This window comes from Nematolebias whitei, chromosome 9 (genome assembly GCF_014905685.2).
Source record: "Nematolebias whitei isolate Nwh7 chromosome 9, NemWhi1, whole genome shotgun sequence".
Lineage (NCBI taxonomy): Eukaryota > Metazoa > Chordata > Actinopteri > Cyprinodontiformes > Rivulidae > Nematolebias > Nematolebias whitei.
This window is the reverse complement of record NC_056506.1, coordinates 51921540-51931161: the sequence shown is the minus strand read 5'-3', so window position 1 is coordinate 51931161 and position 9622 is coordinate 51921540.

The following is a 9622-nucleotide window of genomic DNA, read 5'->3' as shown; positions in this document are numbered from 1 at the left end:
GACTGGTTCATCCCAAAGATCCAGTCCCCCGGCACAAACAGAGTAATATTGTGTATGTTGTTCAGTGTCAGGAGGGTGATCAGTCTTACATCGGGGAAACTAAACAGCCACTGGCCAAAAGGATGGACCAGCACAGAAGATCAACATCATCAAACCAGGACTCTGAGGTCTACACTCATCTCCAGGCCAGAAGTCACTCTTTCTGTCATGAACCAAGGTTTTGGATTCAAAATAAGCCAGACACAGGAGTGCAAAAATTAACAGCTTTTATTAATAAGGCTGCTGGTAGCTGCAGAGGGAGGCCTTTAATGCTATGGACAGTGGGGCAATGAAAGTTTCTGGTCCAAAGGGCAATCCAAAAGGGTGATCCGTGAGTCGAGGTCATAGACTGAAGAGGAGGTCGTTACCGTGGTCAGAGAGGCAGAACAGAACCAGATGAGGGCCAGGCAAAAAACGGGAAATCCAGAAGGCAGGCGTGAGGTCTATAATCCAGAGAACAAGGCTTGAGGTTCAGGCATGAAACTATGAAGGCTTGAAAATCAGGGACCATGGAAGGTATAATAATCTCGCACTGGTGGAGAGAGAAAATGGATCTTATGAAGGGTGCAGACTGAGCAGGTGAACCAAATGAGCTGAACAGGTGAGTTGAATCAGGGCTGATTGCTGTGATAAGCTGAGGGGGTGTAGTGAAGTGAGCAGGCAGAGGTGCAGGTTGACAGGAGATGAGAATAAACATGAACAGAAACTATGACCAGAATGGCAGAAAACAGCATGTCATGAAGGGGCAGGGAAGTGAGCAGATGGGGGCCAGCGGGGGCTGCTGATCATGACACTTTCAGGGATGAAGATGTTCACATCCTGGACAGAGAGGAACGATGGTTTGAGAGAGGAGTAAAGGAGGCCATCTTTGTGAAAAGAAACCGTCCATCATTAAACAGGGGCGGAGCCTCCAGGTTCAACTGTCCCCCTCTTACAATGCTGTGATTGCTAGTATCACTCAGCCCTCTGTGAACAGTAAACAGCCATCAGGTGCTAAAATTCAGTTTTTTTTAATTGTCATTCGCACCCCATGTGGTGGAATGAAATTATGTACACAGGGTCCCAGTTACATCCAACAATAAAATGTAAAACCAACAATAATAAGATCTAAGATATGAACTAAGAAAAAGATCAACTAAATATAAACTAAGCACTAACAGCATAAAAACATTACGTCCAACAGCAGCACGAACATGAGTCTGTGTGAGCAGATGAGCATGAATGGACACATCAACATGAAACAGATCAGCAGCAACATGAAACAGATCAGCAGCAACATGAAACAGATCAGCAGCAACATGATGTGATTTTTTTTCACAGTGATTATTCTGGTTAGAGATTCATGAATCTAACAGCCTCAGGGTAGAAGCTGTTCCTCAGTCTAGTGGTTCTACACTTAATGCTTCTCAACCTCCTTCCTGAGGGGAGCGGGGCAAAAAGTGTGTGTGCTGGGTGAGTGGGGTCCTTCATGATGCAGGTGGCCCTCTTCCTGCATCTGGAGGTGTAGATGTCTGTGATGGTGGGGAGACTGACTCCAACATCTTCTGTGCAGCCTTCACCACTCTCTGCAAAGCTTTTCTTTCTGCAGCTGTGCAGTTTTAAAACTCTTTTAAAAACATATTTTTACTCCCTGGCTTTCAGCACAGACTGAATTTGCTTTGCACTGTTTTTATTGATCTTAATGTTTTAACAACTGTTATTTTTATTATGTGTTTAAACTTTTTTGTGTGTGCAGCACTTTGCTGCAGCTGTAGTTGTTTTAAAGGGCCTCATAAATAAATTAATATTAATACTAGAGAAGCTGCATTTCCTTCGAAAATGCATGTGTGAATGCCATTTAAGTCCCTCCCAGCAAAGCACCGTTCCGGCCATGCCGCGGCCGCAGGAGCTTAAGTCCCTCCGCCCAGTCACCATTGCGAATGCTGTCATGCCAGTCCCCCACACGTTCACCACGATGCGCATCTTCTGAATGTTTGACATGGCCTTCTGTCCATTTCAGTACTAGTACAGCTAAAGGTCTTACAAGTATATGTGAAATCCGACTTTCCAGACAGGAGTTATTGTGACTTCCTGTTTTGTTGCGAACGTTTGACGAGCACTTCATATATGCTTTTCCACATGTCGTGTCGTAATCAACAGTTACAGTTTCCTTTTTATAAATTACACAGGGTCAAGCTGGAAGAGTCACTCAATAACTGACAGTTTATTCTCTGAGTGGGTGGGCCTTAAATAATGTCATGAATCAACAATACCAAAGTGTCTGTAGGTGTTCAATGATCAAGCACAAAAAATTCCGTTCAGGTCGGATCATGTATCACTGAGATATAACTACTGGAATAATGTAGGGGGCGCACTCGAGTCAAATGCTGAACCAAAAAAAGTGTCTAGAATGTGTCTACAAGTGCTCACACATCATGCACAAAAAATCTGGTGCATATCAGATGATATCCAAAAAAGTTCAATCTGGTCCTCTGGACATTCAAAAAAAACAAAAGCAAAACAAAGCAAAAAAAATTCTAGAAACGTTTCGTCTCTCATCCTAGATTTTTTTTTGCTTTGTTTTGCTTTTGTTTTTTTTGAATGTCCAGAGGACCAGATTTAACTTTTTTGGATTTTTCTACCTGGATTATTGAGCATGCATCAAGATATCAGATGATATGTCACTGAGATATAACTGTTTGAATAATCTAGGGGGCGCACTTGAGTCAAAAGTTAAACAACAATACAAATGCGTGTATAATTGCTCACTGATCAAGCACCAAAAATCTGGTGCAGATCGGATGATGTATGACCGAGATATAAATGTAAGTATAACGTAGGGGGCGCTATAGAGGCTATTGGCCACTTATCATGGATTCTTGTTCAAGGGGTGGATAATGATCGAGCATACTGATTTTGGTGCACATCGGCTCAAATCTGTGGGATTTAGAGCCAAACGTATTGCGACGGCGTTACGTTTTACTTAGCCATGCCACGCTGAACACATGCTCCACCCAAAACTGTCAGTGTTGGAAAGCAAGTTACACCAACATGTTCGGTCACTGGACACACTATCATGGTGATTAGATCACAGGGGTCAGCTTGGGGCGTTCAACGTAAAACTTTACACTTCCTGTTGTCAGGGGCGTGGCTTAAGCAATGTCATGATTTGACCATTCAGTCTTGCAGGGGATGGAATGTGGATCAATCAGTGAAGGTTTCATGTCTCAGACAGTTTTCGTGTAGGAGTTATTAGCTTTTCGTTTTTCATGGCGAGATGTCAAACTTTGAGGTCTGGCCCCGCCCCTTCAGCATGCTCAGAAACGCACCGTTTAGATAATGTTTTGTCCCCCATGCCTCTTGACCAAAATTACTAAATTTGAAAAGGATTGAGCGAAAAATGTGCAGGCTATAAACCGCCAAATAGGTTTGAAAATTTGGTCAGGATTCCAAAATGGCCACCTTTTCTGTGTATCGTACAACGTTGGTGCCAGAGAGTTTTCTGTGCATCTTGTGGAATTGGGGAAGTGTACCAAATTTCGTGCTTCTACGATAAACTAAGGTTAATGTAGGATATGCTGGTGAAGATTCTCAGTCATCCAGGACATGATGAATTCAAAAAGCGTTCAAAAACAACTGGACTTTATTTGTAACAGAAGACGTTTCGCTCCTCATCCGAGGAGCTTCCTCAATTCAAAGAGCAGAGAGTGAGAGATACAGGTTATAAGGCTGAGTGAGATAAGACACACACACACATAAGACACACACACACACACACACACATATGTAGATTGGCAATTCACACCTAAAAACCTAAACAGTAGGTCTTTGTTCCTCTAATTCACAGTCGAGGCCCCTCTGTTCCCATCAGGTGTGAAAACCGGCTGGGGATCTGTTTTAAAGTTGCATTATATGTTTTTGAAAGTGGAAATCTGAGGCCTCCTCCTCCGTGTAGAGATTGGCAACAATGGGTGACACTGGAGATCCCATGGCACAGCCGTGCTTCTGTCTGTTAAAACTGTCATTGAACTTGAAATAAGTGGTGGAGAGGCAGAGGTCCAACAGGGTGCAGATCTGGTCCGGGGTGAAGTTGGTCCTGTTGATTAAGTCCTTGTCTTGTAGAAGTTGTTTTCTGACGGTTTCTACTGCTTCAGAGATGGGTATGCATGTGAAAAGAGAAGTCACATCATACGATACAAGTTTCTCCTGGGGTTAGTTTCAAGTGTTGAACTTTGTTGGTAAAATAAATGGAGTTCTTTATGTGATGAGGTGTGTTTCCAACAAGAGGAGCTAAAATACCAGCCAGATGTTTAGCAATATTGTATGTCACTGAGTTCGTGCTGCTGACGATGGGTCTGAGTGGTGTTCCTATGAAGAAAAGAAAGTCACAGATTACCTGCAAAAACTTGAAAAGGAGAAAACAATCAATCGATTTTTGTATTATAGATTGTACCCAGGGGAAGCCACTCCCTGTCTTTATGGACTCCCAAAAATACACAAAGAAGGAACACCACTCAGACCCATCGTCAGCAGCATGAACTCAGTGACATACAATATTGCTAAACATCTGGCTGGTATTTTAGCTCTTCTTGTTGGAAACACACCTCATCATATAAAGAACTCCATTGATTTTGCTAACAAAGTTCAACACTTGAAATCTACAAAACACACCAATAAACTGAAAAAGGAGAACAACAGACGTAAAAACATCGTCATCCCTTATGTTGCTGGAGTATCAGAGAAATTCAGAAGGATCTTCAACAAACACAAGATCCCAGTACATTTCAAACCCAGCAGGACTCTCAGACAGAGGCTGGTCCACCCTAAGGACAAGACACCCATACACAAACAGAGTGGTGTAGTGTATGTGGTCCAGTGCAGCGAGGACTGTCCAGACCTCTACATTGGAGAAACTAAACAGCCTCTTCACAGACGCATGACTCAACACAGGAGAGCCACCTCCTCAGGACAAGATTCAGCTGTTCACCTCCACCTCACAGATAAGGGACACTCTTTGAGGACCAAAATGTGCACATTTTGGACCGAGAACACAGATGGTTTGAGAGGGGGGTGAAGGAGGCAATTTATGTAAAAAGAGAAAAGCCATCTCTTAACAGAGGAGGAGGCCTCAGATTTCAACTTTCAAAAACATATAATGCAACTTTAAAACAGATTCCCAGCCGTTTTTCACACCTGATGGGAACAGAGGGGCCTCGACTGTGAATTAGAGGAACAAAGACCTACTGTTTAGGTTTTTAGGTGTGAACTGCCAATCTACATATGTGTGTGTGTGTCTTATCTCACTCAGCCTTATAACCTGAATCTCTCACTCTCTGCTCTTTGAATTGAGAAAGCTCCTCGGACGAGGAGCGAAACGTCTTCTGTTACAAATAAAGTCCAGTTGTTTTTGTATTGAACGCTTTTTGAAGTTAATGTAGGATATTTTGAAAAGTGGCATGTGGTGCTAGTGGGCGCTGTGGAGGCTATTGGCCACTTATCATGGATGCCTGTTCAAGGGGTGGATAATGATCGATCATACTGATTTTGAGGCACCTTGGCTCAAATCTGTGGAATTTAGAGCCAAACGTATTGCGACGGCGTTACGTTTACTTCGCCACGCCACGCCGCCCACATGCTCCACCCAAAACTGTCAGTGTTAGAAAGCAAGTTACACCAACATGTCTTCGGTCACTGGACACACTGTCATGCTGATTAGATGACAGGGGTCAGTTTGAGATGATAAATGTAAAACTTTACACTTCCTGTTGTCAGGGGGCGTGGCTTATTTTATGTCATGATTTGACCATTCAGTCTTGCAGGGGACATGATGTGGATCAATCACTGAAGGTTTCATGTTTCAGACAGTTTTCGTTTATGAGCTATTAGCGTTTAATTTTTCATGGCGAGAGGTCAAACTTTCAAGTGTGGCCCCGCCCCTTCAGCATGCTCCATGTTGGGGAAATGGACAAGTCTATCAAGTGTCATGCTTCTAGGCCAAAGTAAGGTTAATGCGTAGGGTATTTTGAAAACTGCCAGATGGCGCTCTTGGTCTGTTTATTGAGAGCTCCATGCATTTTCAATGAGAGCCAAAATGGCAGAAAAGGCTAAATATCCCCAAAAGCTAAAGTTGCATCAATAAAAAAAGTCATAGCCAGATTGTCCTGAAATAACTGAACGGTTTGATATATGACCTGTTCATATAGCACTAATCCTGTGTGAGTAGTGAGCTTCCAAAGTGTGTACGTAATAATGATAGCAACTAGGAAAATAATAAATATAAACAGAAAAGCAATAGTGTGAATGCCTTTATGGCATTCACACTATTATTATTATAACTTTGTTAGGGTTGTTTGCACCCTGCTGGCAACCAGGAACACTGCCTTCAGGTCTGGAAACTCAGAAGAGCTGAAGGAAAAGAAAAGAGTTGGTTGCTGGTATTAAGAAGGCCAAGGCCACATATGCACAGAGGATCGAGGGTCAATTCACCTCACAAGAACTTCGGAGCATGTGGAGGGGCATGAAGTGCATAACAGATTATAAAGGAAGGAGTGAACAATGCCCCAAAGACCCATCTCTGCCTGATGCCCTCAACAAGTTCTATGTACGCTTTGAAGACCCGAACAGACCACCCAGCACCAGACTCACCTCACCACCAGATGAAGAGCATCTCAGCGTGACCTCAGCAGAAGTAAGGAGTACCTTCAGGAGGATTAATCCGCACAAAGCAACTGGCCCAGACAACATCCCCGGGAAAGTGTTGAAAGAATGTGCTGATCAGCTCTGCGAGGTGCTGGCAGACATCTTTAACACCTCACTTACCCTGGAGACAGTTCCCACCTGCCTGAAGACTGCCACCATCATCCCAGTCCCAAGAAGCTCTACAATGACTGGTCTGAAAGGCTGTCGGCCAGTGGTCCTCACCCAGATAGTCAATTCAATTTCAATTCAGTTCAGTTTATTTATAAAGCACCAAATCACAACAAAGTTGTCTCAGGACACTTTACAGAAACATTCACATAAAAGCCAATTAGTAAAGTTCTCTATCTAAGGAATCCAGCAGACAAGTTGAATCTTGGCTTCGTTGCAGTCTCCCATCCTGAGCAAGCACAGTGGAGACAGTGGAAAGAAAAACTCCCTTTAACAGGAAGAAACCTCCAGCAGAACCAGCTCAGGACAAGAGACCATCTGCTTTGACCGGCTGGTTGAGAGGACAGGAAGGAGAGACAGACGAACACAGAATGGTAGGTCCAGATATAGGTCCAGGTCCAGATATAGGTCCAGGTCCAGATATAGGTCCACGTCAATAGAAAAAATAATTACAAATACAAAACAGGTTGAACAGGTAAGTAAAGACAGCAGCAGAGTGAAAAGTGTGGTCAGTTTGTCCTCCAGCAGTCTAAGCCTATAGCAGCATAACTAAGGGACAGCTCAGGAAACCCAAGCTGACCCTAACTATAGGATTTATCAAAAAGGAAAGTCTTAAGCCTAGTTTTAAAACTGGATAATGTGTCAGCCTCACGGACAGAGATTGGAAGTTGGTTCCACAAGAGAGGAGCCTGAGAACTAAAAGATCTTCCTCCCATTCTGTTTTTGTAAACTCTAGGAACCACAAGTAAACCTGCAGTCTGAGAGCGAAGTGCTCTGTTAGGAAAATATGGAAATTAAGTATAGTCGTTAAGTGCTTCGAAAACCTGGTCATGACCCACATCAAAACAACCATCAACATCAATGAGGACCCTCATCAGTACTCATACCACAAGAATTGATCAACAGAGGATGCCATCCCCTCTGTGGTCCACACTGCACTCATCCAACTGGAGCAGAAGGACTCCTATGTCCGTATGCTCTTTGTGGACTTCACATCCGCCTTCAACACCATGATCCCCCAAACCCTGATGGACAAACTATCCACACTAGGACTAAGCCCCTCCATTTGCAACTGGGTACTAGACTTTTTAACCAACAGACCACAGTCACTGAGGATCCACAACTTCTCCTCTTCCACCATAACCCTCAGCACTGGCTCTCCTCAGGGATGTGTGTTGAGCCCTCTCCTGTTTACTCTGCTCACGTATGGTTGTGCACCCACTGATCCAGGCTGTCACATTGTAAAGTTTGCAGATGATACAGCGGTGGTGGGATGCACCACAAACAATGATGAGTCCAGCTACAGGCAAGAGGTGGAACACCTGGAGAGCTGGTGCAGAGAGAATAACCTTCACATCAATGTGAAGAAGACAAAGGAGATGATTGTGGACTTCAGAAGGAACAAACACACCTACACCTCCCCTTCCCCCCTTCAACCTTTATTTAAACAGGTTAGTCCCATTGATTCACGAGGACTCATTTACAAGAGAGACCTGAATTTTAACAAAGAGAGATGACAACAGTGGACTACAACGACAACAACAGACAATCATAAAAGAGACATACAGATTTAAGATTTTTTTTAAACAAATGTAAATTAAATTGTAATTAAAAGGAAAGGTAGCAAAAAAAACACCTAGATTATGAGGCGGTGTATAAAAATAAAAACAGGAACATGTCTGCATTGGTTTCTTCCATGAACTTAACAGATGTTTGAAGCCACTTAGAGAGGTCAGGGTCGAGTGATAGAGATGTGAAAAGTCAGTTATTTTTCACTGAAGTCAAATGTTATAACTCATATTCCCATGTGTTACCATGTGTGTGTGTTAAAGTGTTGTTTTGTCTGGATCAGAGTGCTGCAAGAGGCTGCAGCAGTTGTCTGACCTCACCTTTGTCTGATAACATTTATAAAAAGATGCTCTTAAGCTCTCGGTGAGCAGACTTGGGATGGAGTGTCATGTAGCATTTTGATGATTGTATTTCAACACTGTGAGGACGTGTGAGACTGAAGGAGGTTCAACCAGTTGTTCATGGACCAGAACCAGATGAGAAGAACAGCAGAACTTCCACTGACCAGTGACCTGACCAGTGATCTGACCAGTGATCTGACCAGTGACCTGACCAGTGACCTGACCAGTGATCTGACCAGTCATCTGACCAGTGATCTGACCAGTGACCTGACCAGTGATCTGACCAGTGACCTGACCAGTGACCTGACCAGTCATCTGACCAGTGATCTGACCAGTGGCCTGACCAGTGATCTGACCAGTGACCTGACCAGTGACCTGACCAGTCATCTGACCAGTGATCTGACCAGTGACCTGACCAGTGATCTGACCAGTGACCTGACCAGTCATCTGACCAGTGATCTGACCAGTGACCTGACCAGTGATCTGACCAGTGACCTGACCAGTGACCTGACCAGTGATCTGACCAGTGACCTGACCAGTGACCTGACCAGTGATCTGACCAGTGACCTGACCAGTGATCTGACCAGTGATCACACATGTTGTTCTAAATTAAACTTTGGTACGAACAGTGTTAAATAAGACATGTCATATTTTTATTGAACAATAATCTTCATTCTAACAGTGACGTTGTAATTTCAGAGACTGAGGAAGAAACAGAAATGAGGCGAGTGAGATGAGGGAAAGATGAAAATGTGTCCTCAGAGGACGGGGACATGTCAGGATCTGATGATCCAGGATCAACAGGACCAGGAGGATGGATCAACAGG